Source organism: Euprymna scolopes, chromosome 33, assembly GCF_053919585.1.
Source record: "Euprymna scolopes isolate OS-2025 chromosome 33, ASM5391958v1, whole genome shotgun sequence".
In the NCBI taxonomy this organism is placed as follows: domain Eukaryota; kingdom Metazoa; phylum Mollusca; class Cephalopoda; order Sepiida; family Sepiolidae; genus Euprymna; species Euprymna scolopes.
In genome coordinates this window covers 19522907-19539799 of record NC_136514.1, presented here as the reverse complement: position 1 = coordinate 19539799, position 16893 = coordinate 19522907, and the positions used below count along the sequence as shown (strand labels likewise).

At 36.2% G+C, this 16893-nt stretch overlaps 1 protein-coding gene across 1 annotated transcript in view; it reads right to left on the bottom strand.

Moving 5' to 3' along the window:
• Positions 1-16353, bottom strand: part of LOC145258166 (WD repeat-containing protein 37-like) — a gene marked incomplete in the record, with an annotated part of 749116 nt that extends 732763 nt beyond the window's left edge. The window contains 1 exon segment of the mRNA XM_080115977.1: positions 16215-16353.
• Between the last annotated feature and the right edge of the window lie 540 nt (positions 16354-16893).

The following is a 16893-nucleotide window of genomic DNA, read 5'->3' as shown; positions in this document are numbered from 1 at the left end:
ATAAATTACCGTTAGAAACTCCCTGAATATGCCGTGACATAAGCCGACATATATTCGGCGGGTTTTCAACAGTATTTTGACTGGGTTTTATTTATAACTCTTTTTCCCAAACTTACCGTCTCCGTTTTCTGTTATATATTTGTTTTGTGACAACTTTTTCGAATCTATGTGTACAGTAAAACAAACCCTAATAACGTTATTTAAAAAGCCATTCTTAACATGGGGAGGGGAGGGTGTTTTGTACATATTCTATACTTTGACCTTACAAATGAATAAAAAAAAATATCAAAACTTTAATTAAACTTGGAAATACGATTTAAAAAATAGCGCGGATCACTCTCTGCACTAGCACCTTTTTTTTTTTTTTTTACGAGTACTCAGCGTAGTATAAACACGGCCAACCGATCCATGTTAAGAACGGCTTTCGAGGTTGGGTGTTTATTCCAAATTTGTTTTTAACATGGGAGGCTGTAGGTGCTTAGTGCTGTGTACTCTCGCAAAGATAAATAAATAAATAAAATTTTCAAATCATAAACTGTTTCGGTCATTTCCTGACTCGGAACTAAGTAGATACATCTTCTCGGCGCCCATACTTTACAAGTACCAAAACAGTATTATTTTTTTTCCTTTATTCGTCGGAGAAACTGAAGATACAAACTCAAACAAACTAAAAGAGAGGGATATTAAAGTAAAATCGTAATTCGGGGGGGGGGGAGGGTCCGGCTAGAAGTCGGAAACTACACAAGATACAGTACACTAACAAAGTTTATACGACTTGATTCACTGTGTGTGCCGGTTTATGTAAATACAACAAAATACTATAACGTTAATTCGATTGGAGGTGGGGGTCATCATGAGGCGGTGGGACGTGGGTACCGTTTTCATTCTTACCTTGAAAATCAAGGCTAGGTGAACGTAGAGAATAGTTAACAAAGTCCGCGCGTTAAGAATGGATTTCTAAATAATGTTATAATTTAGAAAGTGTTTTTAACATGCTAACAATCGTGTTCCTACATCAAAGACTAAAATAAAGTTAGATTTTTCTTTCTTGCTGTTTTATTATTATTATTATTATTATCTTTTTTTTTTTTTAAATTTTTCTTCCTATTATATTGAACCAGCTGTCAAAGTGAAAGAGATCGAGTACAGGTAGAGAGAGAAGGGGTTCAATTGATAAGCGGGGGAGATGAACAGAACAGAGAGATGTTTTAAAAGAAAGATGTTACAAGCAGTTTTGTAAACACTGTTACTTTGTTACTTATGCCACCGGACAACACCGGGTAGCCCTGCAAGTCTTGGATATATATACAAAAGAGATTGCTTAGTTTAAAATAAATAAATAGAAGTTTAATCATTGGCCCCTCGAACAAAAGCCGCGCCCACTGGTCACTGACAGTGAAGATGTGGTTAAAGAAAAAAAGGTGAATAAAAGAAAAACAGCTCTAAACGGTCGTGCATTATTAAACAGCTAACACACAGGAATTATAAATAAACTTTATTTAAATTTTTCTTGACAGCCGAGGAATTTTGAAGTCGTGAAAAGATTATTTATAGCCATTATTACCACTCGCTGATATCAGCTGTCAGTAGCTTTAATCGCGTGCAGACGAATACCCCCCTTACAAGAAAAGCCGTACATGCGATGGACCCTGTTCATACCATGACAAATGTCAAGTACTATACAATGCAAGGAATCTTTGTGGTACCGATGCACATTTAAAAATAATAAAAATGGCGATATAAACAAACCTGTAAAAGGGTTATTCCAAAGTATCCATGTATATTTTGCTCAATATTTACAACATGACTCCATTAATAATAACTAGCGACATCTATCGACCAAGGGCGGATAACTCAGCCTATTGTCCCTTCTTAAATAGTTTACCGAAATAGGCTATTGTTCAATTATAGTATATGGACCGTTGTAATAACTCACCTATATGGCTTATTCTTTTTTGTCTTGTTTTGTTTTGTTTTGTTGTTGTTTTTCCCGAATTTTTGATGAAGTTGATTACTGATCTTAAAATGTATTTGTTGCCCTAAAATAAAATCATGATTAACTTGTTAAAGCCTTTAAAATTTAACTTTAATTCAATATTTGATGCTTGTGTAGATTGGTCATCTCTTGTAAATCAACGCATTTCAGATGAAAACTTTATTACATACTTATGTGTCATGTCGAAATTAGTATAAATTCCCAAAATTACGAAAAGTGATCGAGTAGAAAATGTGTAAGATGTATTTTTAACAAGAAGTTCACCCACATGTGCTTAAAATATATATATATGTGTGTGTGTGTGTGTGTGTGTATTTATATATATATTTCTGTAGAAATATATTTTCTTATTATATATCAATCCTTATATGAGAAGCTCAATGTGATTACAGAGCAATATATAGAATAAATGACAAAAAGTTATATTCCAAAATTCATGATGTTGACCATCTTATAATTTATTCCTTTAAATCAGTTAGCTTATACAATTCTTGACAGTATCTGTTTCGTAGCGCAAAATCAATCACTTAATTATTAATATATAATAGATTCACTAATTGATATAATAATTAAGTGATTGATTTTGTGCTACGAAACATACTGTCAGGAATTGTATAAGTCAACTGATTTAAAGGAATAAATTATAAGATGGTCAACATCATGAATTTTGGAATATAACTTTTTGTCATTTATTATATATATCTTATAATTTATTCGTTTAAATCAGTTGACTTATACAATTCCTGACAGTATCTGTTTCGTAGCATATATATATATATATATATATATATATATATATATATATATATATATATATATATATATACAATATTTATTATGACACTATATATACATATTTCAAGGTCGTACCATTGGTTTCGATACACCGAAAACAGTAATAATATACTGTGGAAAATCGGTATAATCTCGTCGGCGACAAAGAAAAATCTGGAACTAATGCAAAATGAACGAACATACGAACATAGAAGAAACGCTAGACGAGCGTTTAAGACTCAGAATTTCACATTTAAAAAATATCGTTTCTTTTAATAAATTTCAGCCATCCAAACTATGTAGAGCAAAATGGATGTTGGCATTATTCCCAAAGAACTTATTTTTATTTAAACTATGTTTTACAATCCACAGAGATTCAAAAAAATGGTCAAAAAATTTCAAATATATAACAAATAGATGTTACCAAAGGCAAGATAAGTTATTCGTTTACTTGGCTGGGTAACTTTTTAGTGTTTTTACTTACTTTTAAATGTTTATTTTGTCTGAAAAACAAGTAGTGTCAAGCGTTATGCAAGCATAAGAAAAAGTAACCACATGGTATCTCTTGTATCTTTGAAGTCTTGACTATGAGCTGAAGATAAAAATAAAACAAAACTCACCCAATAAATGTTACAGTAGCATTTCTAACAATATTTTGTATGATTTTTAATGTTTATCTCATTGTCGAGACTTCAAAGTGAAATAAACTGACGTTGCCCAGGAATGAATAAACTGACATCGCCCAGAAATGAATGAGAAATGTTTCACCACTCATATTTTTATTGTCATCGAAATTGGTGAAATCACTCATTTTGAAATCAAATCGATTGATAGTTGGGGACCTGTCGCAGTGACTTAGTTTACAACATATTGTAGTCTACATTGCACTGTAGAGAAGCTACTGTTGATTTTATAAAATTATTTTTGCATATAACTAGCCTGGGTGCCCGGCGTTGCCCGGGTGTTTGGGGGAGGGGGGGTGAGCAAAATACAAAACAAAAAGTGGTAGTAGGGGGAAAAGAATATGAAAAAAAAATGTGACGTGTTTGCTCTTGCGCCCATCGACAAACCGACACAATTAAGGCTAGACAATCAAAAAGAAGGAATGACTTTCGAAAATATCGGAAAAAAAAACGACCTCTCCTTGTAGAAAAGTGTCCAGTTGAGGGTGAAGGAATTAATGTTTTTTGCCAATTTTTCGATATTTGTCATCGGAAGGGTCGAGCTTCAAAATGATATTGATCTCGTCAAAATCTGTCACCTCTGTCGAAAGACATACATACATACATTTAAACAGACAGGTGAGATTTCTCGAATAAATGTTTAAAATCCAAAAGTCAAGTATCATGCTTTAATTATGCTCTAAACAGAAACATTCATTTCGAACGCGCCCCCGTCATATCAAAGAACCTACAGTTGATTTTATATGCCTGGCATTACTGGTTGTGCAATGATAATGGCTCGAATTCAAGTTTAAAATAAAAAAGTTAGTATCATGGTTCAGTTGTGCTTTAAACAGAAACATTCATTTTGGACGTGCCCCTGTCATATCAAAGAACCTACTGTTGATTCTATATGCCGGGCCTTTCAGCTTGTGTGGTAATAAAACTTCTCAAATGCACTTGTGATGTTAGGCTGTATAAGGTATTTACTTTCATCAAAATCGCTTGTTTCTTCTTTCATCAGATTATTTCGATTGTCAATACTTATCAAAGACATTCTGATACAAGACCTATCGAAGAACATTGCCAGGCACATAAAGTACCTTTGTGTGAAATTTCATAAAAATCGGTCCAGCCATTTAGGAGTTCATAGGGAACAAACTCACACACATACAAAGTCTCTTTTATCTAATATTAGAGATATAAAGATTAATGATTTCTATATTGTATTAAATTCTATACTAGGTCTGCTTGGTAAGTGATCATCGATTAGTATGTGTGATGTACTTGTGATGTTAGATGTTAACTTTGATCAAAATCGCCGTTTTTATTGGATTCTTTCTTTTTTTTTTTTTACATGGAGGTCATCACTTATTAAGGCCTGGAGGCCACTCAGGGATAAGGGTTATTGAGTGTGCAGTAATCAATGAGATAGTATTGTAGTAATCATTAGTATTGGAGATTTGATAGAGTGTCTTACTTAAGAGGGCGGTTTGTAAGAAATTTGTTTATGTTGGACTTGAAGACATCCAAGTTGTAGTCAAGTGCAGGCAAACGGAAGAGAGATCCGCAGTTTATGGAATCTACGTTTGGATTTAGGCACAGATAAAGAGTGGTGAAAATTATTGACAGTAGTTTCAGCCAGACAGGTGTTTCTCGTGAAAGATTAGCGAGGGGGAGACGAGAGATTGGAGCTCAGACGAGCACTTGCCATAGAAATAACGATAAAACAAAGACAGGCTCGCAACGTCTCTTCTGTGGGAGAGAGGTTGCAGGGAAGAGAAAAGGGCATCCCCACTAAGCTACAAAGTCTATTTTTACTCTGTCAAGGCAGAAGCTCCTGCCCAGATGTGGTAGCAGTACTCCATCCTTGAACGTACTTGGCTCTGATATAGATAGAGAATTGCATCAGTAGTGAGATATCTTCTGGAGTGGTAGAAGGATCCCACCATTTTCCCAGCGTCCTTGGTAACAGACCTGATGTACGTGTTCCATTTCAGATCAGGAGTAAAGGTCAAACTCAAAAGCTTGTCAAAACATGGAGCCTCCCAAGATGAGAGCCATCCATTTCAATTGATGCCAGATGAGGATCAGAGCGTTGATGATGTAAAGATAGAAGCTTGGTTTTGGATGCATTAAAAGTAACCAGATTATCGATACTTATTGAAGACATTCCAACACAAACCTATCTGAAGACACTGCCAGGCACATAAAGTACATTCATATGAAATTTCATAAAAATCGATCCAGCCATTTTCAACTCCATAGGGAATGAATTCATAGACACACAAACAACATTCCTTTTATATATATATATATATATATATATATATATATATATATATATATATATATTGTGTCTTCGTCAAGAATAGTTCCAACACTTACTCTGTTTTCATTTGGAATGTCATCGACTAAGTCGACATCTTCACCCACACTGGATTTCTGCTCTCTTAGCGTCTCATTGATGGTCACAAATCTCACTTCCACTTTCCGAAGGTGTGTCAGAGCAGGTGGGCCTGGTCCTACTATCGGTTGCAGGTCACTCAGATGGCGTGGAATTCCATCGACTGATATATTTTGCGTACTGGTATTCCCAGTCATACATTCCATTCCATACTTTGTAGTACATTACTCACACTCAGTCATCCGTTTTGTAGACAGTTTGCTGTTGATTGTTTATCGGTGTCATTATTCCGTCAATTTCTTTAAGCCATATGCAGTACCGATGGACCATATTGGCAGGTGCTGTAGCAGAGGACAAGTCATCCTTTGGTGTAATGTCATACCAATATACTGCCTCCAGTATGGTACACTGTTTTCTGGCTGCAATCCTTTTGACACTTCTATGACATCGCTTGGTGATGCCGTTACCGGAGGGAGCATATGCACAATGAAATTGAAGTTTGATTCTCCATTCGTCCATGAAGGCTTTAAACAAGCTGCTCCAAAAGGCAGTGTCATTATCCGTTAGAATTTCTGACGGTGGACCTCATTCATGGAAAAGAGTCTTTAGTTGATTGATTATACATTTTGCATCCGGTCAAGCGAGGCGTCAGCAGACAATAAACCAATTGGGGCTGCAGTCAATCAATGTCAAAAAATGGGCCCCATCGTAATGAGTGATGTCCATTGCTACCCTATGTCATGTTTGCTGCAATATTTTGATTCTATAATGGGGTATGATCCCACACAGTCGGACGATTCTATTTATAAACGATGCTGCTAAGAACTGACGAATCAAATTAATTCACGTTCTGCTACCAACCAATCAGAAACCAGAATTGCTTCATAAATATTAAACCTTTTCTGGAGCAATTTCACATGTTCTTTTCCCGGGTTTCGACACGGTAAGAATATTTTGTTCTGTGGAACTGTCTACTACAAACAAGTCACCTCCCAGGACTTGTGTGTAACAGCGAATCATCTGAAACTGTTCTGAAAGTCAAAATGGCTTACACTTCTAGAATGTTTGTTTAACATCCAAAGTCCCTTTGATCAGTGTATGGGTGACGGATCGATCAACTGACACTCTTCGCATTTTTGGACGATGGTTCTCACAGGATTTATTTGCTTTACAAATTAGAGTGTCCACTTCACATAAGGATGACTGCTTTGTTGGTGAACAATTTTGATCTGGTCTAACGTGACCGAGTTCACAGATGCAGTGTAGACAGGTTGAACATGTTCAGTGTTCCTCTTAATCGCATCAAGCCACTGCTGAGGCACTCTTGTCAATTGGTCCACATTGCTTTGGCTAGATTTGACCAAAACTATATCCATCGAAAGTGCCTATTCCTTCACCAGTTTCATTATTGTGTCAAGGCGCCGTCGGATGAGCATCTCACTCATAGCTTTAGTCCGTACACATGCGGAATTGGTGAATAAGTGTAAGGTGGTCATCTTCCAGAGGATTGCCAAGTTCATTCCTTTAATAATTGCATCGAGTTCTGCTAGGTTTATATGTTGGGAGTCTTTTTCTGATGTAACCAGCATGCATCCTCTATCACAGTCCGATTATATATCAATGACACACCGGTAGCGAGAGAGCTTGCATTGACCCAGATATCAAGAGCTTTGCCTTTGACGCACCATTTGCCTTGCGCCAGATCTTCTTTGTGGAGTCTGATGAGAACCTCCTTGATCATAGTGTTCAGAGGGGCGTCATTCACTTTGTTGACCCACCCTGTAGTGACGTCAGATGCTTTCCTTTTGATAAATGCCACAGCAACACGAAGCCAACCACCCACGGGAAGGTGTCCAACTAACTTGCCACAAAATAAAAATATATTTCGTCGTGTGACAACGAGGTATGGCTGAGAGCTTGTTTCCTCTTCTCCAACACAGACCTGCAAACCAAGCACTCGTGCACCATCCTGCAGTTTCTCTGGTTCTTTGCTGAGAAGTCCGAAGTTGCTGAGATGCTCCTTCACATATGCTGTAGGCCCAACACTTTCGTTACATATACATCGTCAATATAAGCGGAAGTTGCCTGTTGTATATACTTGTCCTTCATCAGGATAGCATCAACAATGGTGTGTATGGTGGATGGTGCCACATTGAGTCCAAACTCCATGCAGGTTAATAAATACCTCTGTCCTTTGATCATCTTTTTTTTTTTTTTACATGGAGGTCACCGCTTATCAAGGCCCAAAGGCCACTCAGGGATAAGGGTTATTACGTGTACAGTAATCAATGAGATAGTATTGTAATAATCATTAGTATTAGGGGTTTTGATAGAGTGTCTTACTTAAGGGGGCGGTTTGTCAGGAGTTTGTTTATATTGGACTTGAAGACGTCCAAGTTGTAGTCAGGTGGGAAACAGGCAAGCGGCAGAGAGTTCCACTGGCGTGTAGTTCTAAGAAAGAAGCTTTGCTCATGGAATCTATGTTTGGATTTAGGCACAGATAAAGAGTGGGGAAAATTATTGACAGTAGTTTCATCTTTTGTTGTTCTGCTGAATGACCGCTATTAGTAGGATTAGGCCCTTTGAGGGGCCCAATTCCTTCTTTGGGTACAAAATCAACCATCCATTATTAATCCAGGCCTGTAGCTCAATATCATAGTCTCCGCGGGCTTTCACAGGGATGTTATACTCTGGCACTCTATTGTATGATGTTTGTGGTGGCTGATCACCGGACCACTTCCATGACATGGTCCAAGTTTTGGTGCATTGGTCGAAGTCCGTGCAAAAGTCGGGCTGTTCCAGCTGAATGGTCGCACCTAAAGCAAAGGCTGATCCCAACAAAATGTGCCTTGCCTCCCTTATCAATATGCACGCCTCCAAATTTCTTGATAACATCCATCCCCAGAAGGAAGTCAAACCCTATTGGTTTACTATCTACCACCAGTAAGTCAGTCTTCAGAGGATTCCTGTTGGCTAATGTTAATGTTATGCTGCCAACACCATGGCTTAACAGACACTTCCGTCCTGACGTCAGAATTGCGGTATTCTTCCGTATTTTGGGTTGACATGATGAGCCAGAATCCATCAATGCTATCCGATCTAGCCCGTCAATCTTTACCTTTATCACGGGAAACACCTCCTCTAGTTTATGTGGAGAGAGTGGTACTGACCTCTCGCCTCTTGCCTCATTTTCCGGACACCTTGATATCACATGTCCTTGCTTCTTGCATCATTAAGAGTATATCTCTGGAAGCACCCTACCTGCTTTACCCGCGGGCTGCCGGCAGTCTCTGGCAAAGTGATTGGGACCACCACACTTGTGATACCACACTGTAACTGCATCCTGCTGGTCAGGGGTTGAAGGTTTGTCCACAGGCACATGAGGAAGAAATTCTGCATCTCCTGGTTGCTGTAACGATGGGTTCCTCCACTTCTGCCTCCTCCATCATAAGAGCCTAGACACTCACAAGAATCTGCTCCAGGCATTGAAGTGTGATTTGACATGATTAAAATCCGAAAATGGAATACCTTTTTATTTTTCCATTACGCCATATATGGCATAATGGAAAAATAAAAAGGTATTTGCAGCTTCTCTTCCAATTTTTGGATTTTAATCATGTCAAATCACACTTCAATTCCTTTTGACGGATTGATTGTTGCTATTTCTTCTGATGAGTCAAAGGCATAATAGATTCACTAATTGATAAAATAATAATTGATTTATTTTGCGCTACGAAACAGATACTGTCAAGAATTGTATAAGCCAACTTAATGAAGGGAATAAATTATAAGATGATCAACATCATGAATTTTGGAATATAACTTTTTGTCATTTATTCACTATATTGCTCTGTAATTACATTGACCTTCTTAAATAAGGATTGATATATATTATTATAAGAAAATATATTTCTACAGAAATATATATATATATATATATATATATATATATATATATATATATATATAAAAATTACATATATATATATATATAAAAATAAAAATTACAAAATAACAACTTTTATTGATTAAAAAAATTGCAAAAAATAATAAAAGTAAATAAACGAACAAAATGCAATTTTTCTTCCCAGCCACGCGTTGCTGTGCCTCAGTTTGTTAAAATGGAACACATTCCTCAAGAAAAATTGCATTTTGTTCGTTTATTTACTTTTATTATTTTTTGCAATTTTTTTAATCAATAAAAGTTGTTATTTTTTCCCCAAAAAAAAGATTAATTTTTTACCATACATTGTTAGGTGAAAGTTTTTTTTTCAGGAAAACTTGCACTTTTTTTTTAAAGAAATTTGGCAGTAAACGATTTAAAAAACCTTGTTAAACTTTGTAACCTATTTACATTCCATTCTATGGAGGTCAGGCGCAAACGAACACCCCATAATTTTATTATCATTCAACCACGGTAGTGGTTGAATATATGCTTAAATCCGAAATTGAATGAATCGAGACACATTCAAACCCCCACCACTAATTCCGTTCGCAACCAAATTTCAAACAGGTTATATAGTTGGATCGAACACCTCATTAGCTACATTTTGAAAAAAAAATTTCGAAAATTGGTTCAGTAGAAAAAAAGTTACAACAAAATATGTGGGTTCACAAACAGGAGAGTAAGTACATAAGTGACTAACGCTTTTTTATTTTGCATAACTTTTTTTGTATATAAATGTTTTTTACTGCAATTTTGCCAATATGACTTGTTAGCGCAACGGTTAGAGTACCGGGGGTTGGTGGAAAGATTTTAGGTTCAATCCCGTGTATCGTTTCTTTTTATAATTAAAAAACTGAACTTTTTTTTTAATAACTAATTTTTTTAAACTCTCCTTATGATTTTATAGCAAAAAATGGTGAATTTATCGGTTAAAAATATTAGTGAATTCTATGATATACATATTCTTTGAATGAACTCAAATTTTTCGTTATCACATTTAATGAAAAATGTAGTCCCATTTTGGCAATGCGTCTGACCAATGATGCTTTTGAACCCGCGACCAGCACTGCAATGTCATCAGCAGCAGCCTGGGCATAAATATTCCTATTTTTAAACTCCTTTAAAAGAGGATTCAGCATACAGTTCCATAGTAAAGGTGATAAAATCCCACTTAGGGGGTTTCATTTAACTACTTCCCTTTTAACAGTTGCCCTCAGTAGTTCTACTTGAACTGGTCTGTGCCTCACCATATACTCAATCCATCGGATGAGTACTGGTGGCACATTGAGTTCTCGTAGCGACTTGAACATACTACTGAAGGGTATGTTGTCAAAAGCTCCAATGATATCTAAAAAGACACCGAGTGCCATCTTCTTTTTTGTTAGTTTACGCTCTATACAGATCACGAATTCATGAACCGCAGTCTCGGTAGAGGCCCTGGCTCGGAACTACTGTGATTGAATGATAAATATTGCATAAATGTGTGTTTGAGAGCTAATTTTTTTTGACAATCATTAATAAATATTATAAATTTATATATTAATACAATAGCAATGCCTGGAAAAATCATGGATTATATGGAAAAATGCGCACATGAAAAGTAATATTCTTAAGATTTTATTAAACCTGGAAAAGTAAAGGACAAGAAATTCAACCTGGAAAAGTAAAGAACAAGATATTCTAGTAAAGTAAAAAATAAGAATTTTTTAGACTTAAAATATTGCAGCTAAAAATAAAATTTGAATATTGATAAATATTTTATTTATTATTTGCATATGTTGTTGTTTATTGTTGAGTTAGAAAGAATTAAATGATCCTAATTATGATATAATAAAATTATTAATTTTTATGTAAATTATAAAATTATTAATTCCATCTACTAACTAACTAACTAATGAATTAATTTTATTCAAACAATTTTCACTACATAAACATATGCAAATAATAGGGGGGAAATAAGTTCAATCCAGCGACTGACACCCTTTCTAACTCAACAATAAACAACAACATATGCAAATAATAAATAAAATATTTATCAATATTCAAATTTTATTTTTAGCTGCAATATTTTAAGTCTAAAAAATTCTTATTTTTTACTTTACTAGAATATCTTGTTCTTTACTTTTCCAGGTTGAATTTCTTGTCCTTTACTTTTCCAGGTTTAATAAAATCTTAAGAATATTACTTTTCATGCACGCATTTTTCCATATAATACCATATTTCTTCAAACTGAAACATAATTATCAAAGTATATTTACGTAGATATATATGAAAAGTCTATGTTAAAGTTTGTGCCATATTTCCATGGAGTACAGGCGCGAACGTAGACCCCACAATTTTATTATACCATCCCTATTTAAGTTGAAACATACTTATCAAAGTATTCTTATGTACATCTATATCAAAAACCCTTGTAAACGTTTTTTTTTTTCATTTTTTATTTCCCTACTTTGGGAGCCAGGCACGAACGCAGACCTCACAATTTTTATGAACCACTGTTCTGCCAGATCAAACATACCCATTCCTGATCCTCGATACATCTTCTATCATTATATGTAATCAGTTTTTTAAAATAGTCAACCATATAGGAGCCTATTCGTGACCACACACACACACACACACACACACACACACACACACACACACACACACACACACACACACACACACGCACACACACACGTTCAGCTTTATATTATAGACGATATATATATACTGAGCGGAGAATAATAAGAGACTAATATTCTGTTGATAAATTGATAAAAGTTTTAATTACAGTTTAGAGGATAGATACTTAAATAGTCTTTAAACCTAACAGCAGAGAGACTGACGGAGAAATAATGTAATTTATAATAGAGAGAGAGAGGATGTGTGGGTAGGTGTGTGAGAGAGAAAAAGAGAGAGAGAGAAAGAGATAAATTCTCAGATAGTAATGAGTAATCTTAACAGTATGAATAATGTTTTAAAATTTGTGTACATTATCTGCTACTGAGAAAAACTTAATTATGTTAACTCATGATTGGAGAACAGATATACTCGTACACAAACAGCCATTTCACTGTAATTCAGCTTTTCACTGTGGTCAGATATGTTTGTACCTATTTACAATGCCTTCCCACGGGACAGAGTTAGACACCAGGGTCGTTTTTTAACGTGGAGAAAAGGTCAGATATGTTTGTAGCAGTCACCCCAACATACTATTTTCTCTTGTGGATTAATGCCCTTTGCTGATTGTTGAGACCACTCACTGACCAGTCAGCTAGTAGGGCGCATTAATCCTATATGTCCCTTAGGGAACTAATTACCCCTGTCAGGATTTAACCAGTGTCCAGCAGAGGAACTCAAACCACCAAAGAAGACAGACCTCTCTCCTCTCACTGTCTGCTCACTGAATCCCCTCAGGCTGCGACTGCTTCACTGAAGACCTCCACTGGACAAACTGGGAACACTTCAAATTTCTGCCTCCTGACACGAGAACATCCTAGAACTTTCTATTCCTTTTCATTCTTTCACTCTGGACGCAGACCCTCTTCTTTTGAATAAATCCTTTCGTTGTTTTATTTTAAAAGGAGGCGTTGGTCAATTTATTCTGTGTTTTTGTGTTGCAAATTAATCTTTTATTAAAGGTTTTGTGCACTCACGCATATAATCTTCCTAAATGTTTCATTTATGATTCAAAACCAGATTGTGCTTACACTAGTTAACCATCATACACACCATTTATATCCGCTCTCCATGAAAGTCGAGATGTTGAACAAAATAAAGTATGTATCATAATTTTGAAATATATATAACCATCAAAAGCTCATTTATTTCTATGTTTTTTCTTTTCTTTTGTAGACTATACTATATAACAGGCATAAGGGAAAATTGAATGAACACATATCCTAGGCAATGGTGGGAACCCTAGAGGAAGATCTCCAGTCTGGAGTGGAATGGGGTCAAAAATGGATGGTAACGTTCAATGCTGTCAAGACTAAGCGTGTTTCCTTTAATAATTACAAGAAACCTTCTCTACCACCAATATCTATAGCTATAGATACATTACCCGAAAGTACAGTGTTCAAACTCTTCGGCTTAACATTCACAGGGAACATGAGTTGAAACAGATACATCGAGAGCATTGTCAAAGTTGCTGCAAAGATGGTGGGCTCTCTCTACCATGCTAGAAACTTACTTACACCTGAACGTATCCTGTACCTCTACGAGGCCACCATTTGCCCATGTACGGAGTATTGTTGTCACATTTGGGCTGGTGCATCTGCTACTAGTCTCTTACTCCTGGACAGGTTGCAAAAGAAAGTCGTCAATCTGATAGGTCCTGAACTATTATCCAAGCTTCAGCCTTTGTCCCATCGACGAAATGTTGCATCCCACTGCCTGTTTTACAAGTATTTTAATGATGAATGTGCCAACAAACTACAAGTTCTTGTACCTCCTCAACAAACATACCCTTGACAAACCCAACAGCAGCAAAGTCCCACTCCTATACAGTAGAGATCCCTAGATGTAGGAAAGCCTTCTACTCAAATAGTTCCTTCCCTCAACCTGCTAGATTTTGGAATTCCCTTCTGGGTTCCTGCACCCCTGACTGTAAGGACATGCAGAAGTTTAAGTGTAATATCTTGCTGCTCAACTACCTACATAGTATCCCTGCAACTTATGTCCCCGGTAGTAGTTCCCTATATCAAGGTGGCACTCTGCCTTGTTTGGAGTGAAAATGTAAAAAAAAAAAAAAACAAACAAACAAACAAAAAAGGACTAAACATTATATCTGGAAGATAAACACTTTAATATTCTTCAGACTTAATGGTGGAGAGTCTGATTAACAAGTTCATTTGCTGGAAGGAGGGGCAGGATAACAATATGATTGACAGTCTATATAATATTCTGCTTTTTCTTTCCTTAGTTAGTCCATATGTTACACTTTGAAAAGGTTTAATACGATTTTTAAAGGCCGAACTACCTTAAAAAAAAAAAAAAGGACAAATTCGTGAAATTTGGCTTTAAAAAGGCCAATCTGACAACTCTGAACAAGAATATGAAAGTGACCTCCCTTTGACGTAACCTCGTTTTCAAATATTATTATGATAAGATGTTATTATTGGTTGTAATAGTGTGAGAAAAAAACTCATAATAATAAGATGTTACATAAAGAAAGGAAACATTTGAAAGAAACTGGGAGGGGGGGAGAATGTTGTTTGCCAAGAGGTGCTGGACTGAACGAGTCAATTAAAAGGTCTCTTACAATGTGATTTTATTATTTGTATTGAACTATGTAGCACAATATTACTTTATAAGTATACTCATATTTACTGCATGTTATTGGTTTTTCTGCCTCAAAAAAAAAAAAAAAATTTTGCACTATGTCAGTTTCATTAAAACATATCTTCATTTATTTATTGCAAACTATCATCCTCATCTTTTAGTTGCTGTTTCACGACGTTTCGGCCAACTATTCCTCTGACCTTCATCAGGTGGTTAATGCGACAAGATAGGAACTCCAAATCTTCTAACTGCATCCTCAGCAATCACTGCCTTCCATAGGTGTTGTTGTCTCACCACGTTTTGCCCAACTAAGTCTCTGGCCGGCTTGGAACCGCTATCTTCAGACCATGCTCACCTGGAACCGTAGAGATTCAACGTCTCTATCCACTGCACCACAGGCTTCGAAGGGCGATCAAGGTTAGATTTCTTGGTCTTATAAATTCACGTTTGTTTATCTTATTTTCCATTGTTGGGTCCGTTCCGAATGGTATGTATTCTTTAATTAATTGGAATGTTTATTGAGATGAGTATTATTTATTCATTTATTTATTGAGGACTATTATCCTCATCTTTTTTAGTTGTTGTTTCATGATGTTTCGGCCAACTATTCCTCTGGCCTTCATCAGGTGGTTACCATGACAGGATAGGAACGCCAAATCTCCTAACTACATCCTCAGCAATTACTGCCTTCCATAGTTGTTGTCATCTTACCAGGTTTTGACCAACTAAACCTCTAGCCGGCTTTGGGTAGGATTCAGGTGAGCATTGTCTGAAGAAAGCGATTTCAATCCTATCCAAAGTCGGCCAGAGGGATGCACTAGTGATTGGTGCATCAACCTAGATGCATAAATAGAGGGATCCCTCCTTCTTTGCAGCAGACTTGTCAGTATCTTACATTACAAAAAAGAATCTATAACCTAACAGGTCCTGCACTGTTTACCAATCTCCAAACCCTGTCCCATCACTGCAATTTTACATCCCCGTGCTTGTTTTACAAATATTTTCATGCAGTGTGCTCCAATGAACTTATTGCACTTATACCCCTCTCAGCGTAAATACCCTCCGACCAACCCAACTACCATCAAAATCCCGTCACTTATGTGAAGAGGTTCCCAGATGCTGGAAAACATTCTGCTCTACTTCTTTCCTTGGATCACTTACCTTTGGAATTCCATCTCTGCCCCAGTCCTTTCCTGAGTGTACCAACGAGCAGAAAGTTAAATGTAATGTGAAAAAGTATTTTGCTGCACAACTTCCGACTTAGGATGCATGCTCTGCGGGGAAGGATTTGATTTTGGCCACAAAATACATTTCAGTTTCTGATATCACTTTTTCATTGTCTTCGCGAATGATGTCATTCCTTTATGACGTCATCCTGTTGTGATGTCATCCGTTATGCAGAGGGACAAACTACTGCTCCTCTGTCAGTGGAGGAGAAATCCTTCACGACTGAGACAATTTTTATTTTTGTTCCTTTCTCCACGTTAAAAAACGACCCTGGTGTCTAACTCTGTCCCGTGGGGAGGCATTGTAAATAGGAACAACAATATGGCAAAAAAAAAAAAAAAGGAAGAAAGACATACTGAAGATGAAGGTTTCCTTCGAAATATATATATATATATATATATATATATATATATTTTTTTTTTTTTTACATAGGTGTCACCACTTATCAAGGCCGAGAGGCCACTCAAGGATAAGGGTTAAAGAGTCTACAGTAGTCTAAAGGACAATATAGTAATCGATAGTAATGGAAGTTTGGTAAATTTGTTAACTTAAGTGTAACGGCTCATCAGAAACTTGTTTACGTTGGACTTGAAGACAACCATATTATAGACAG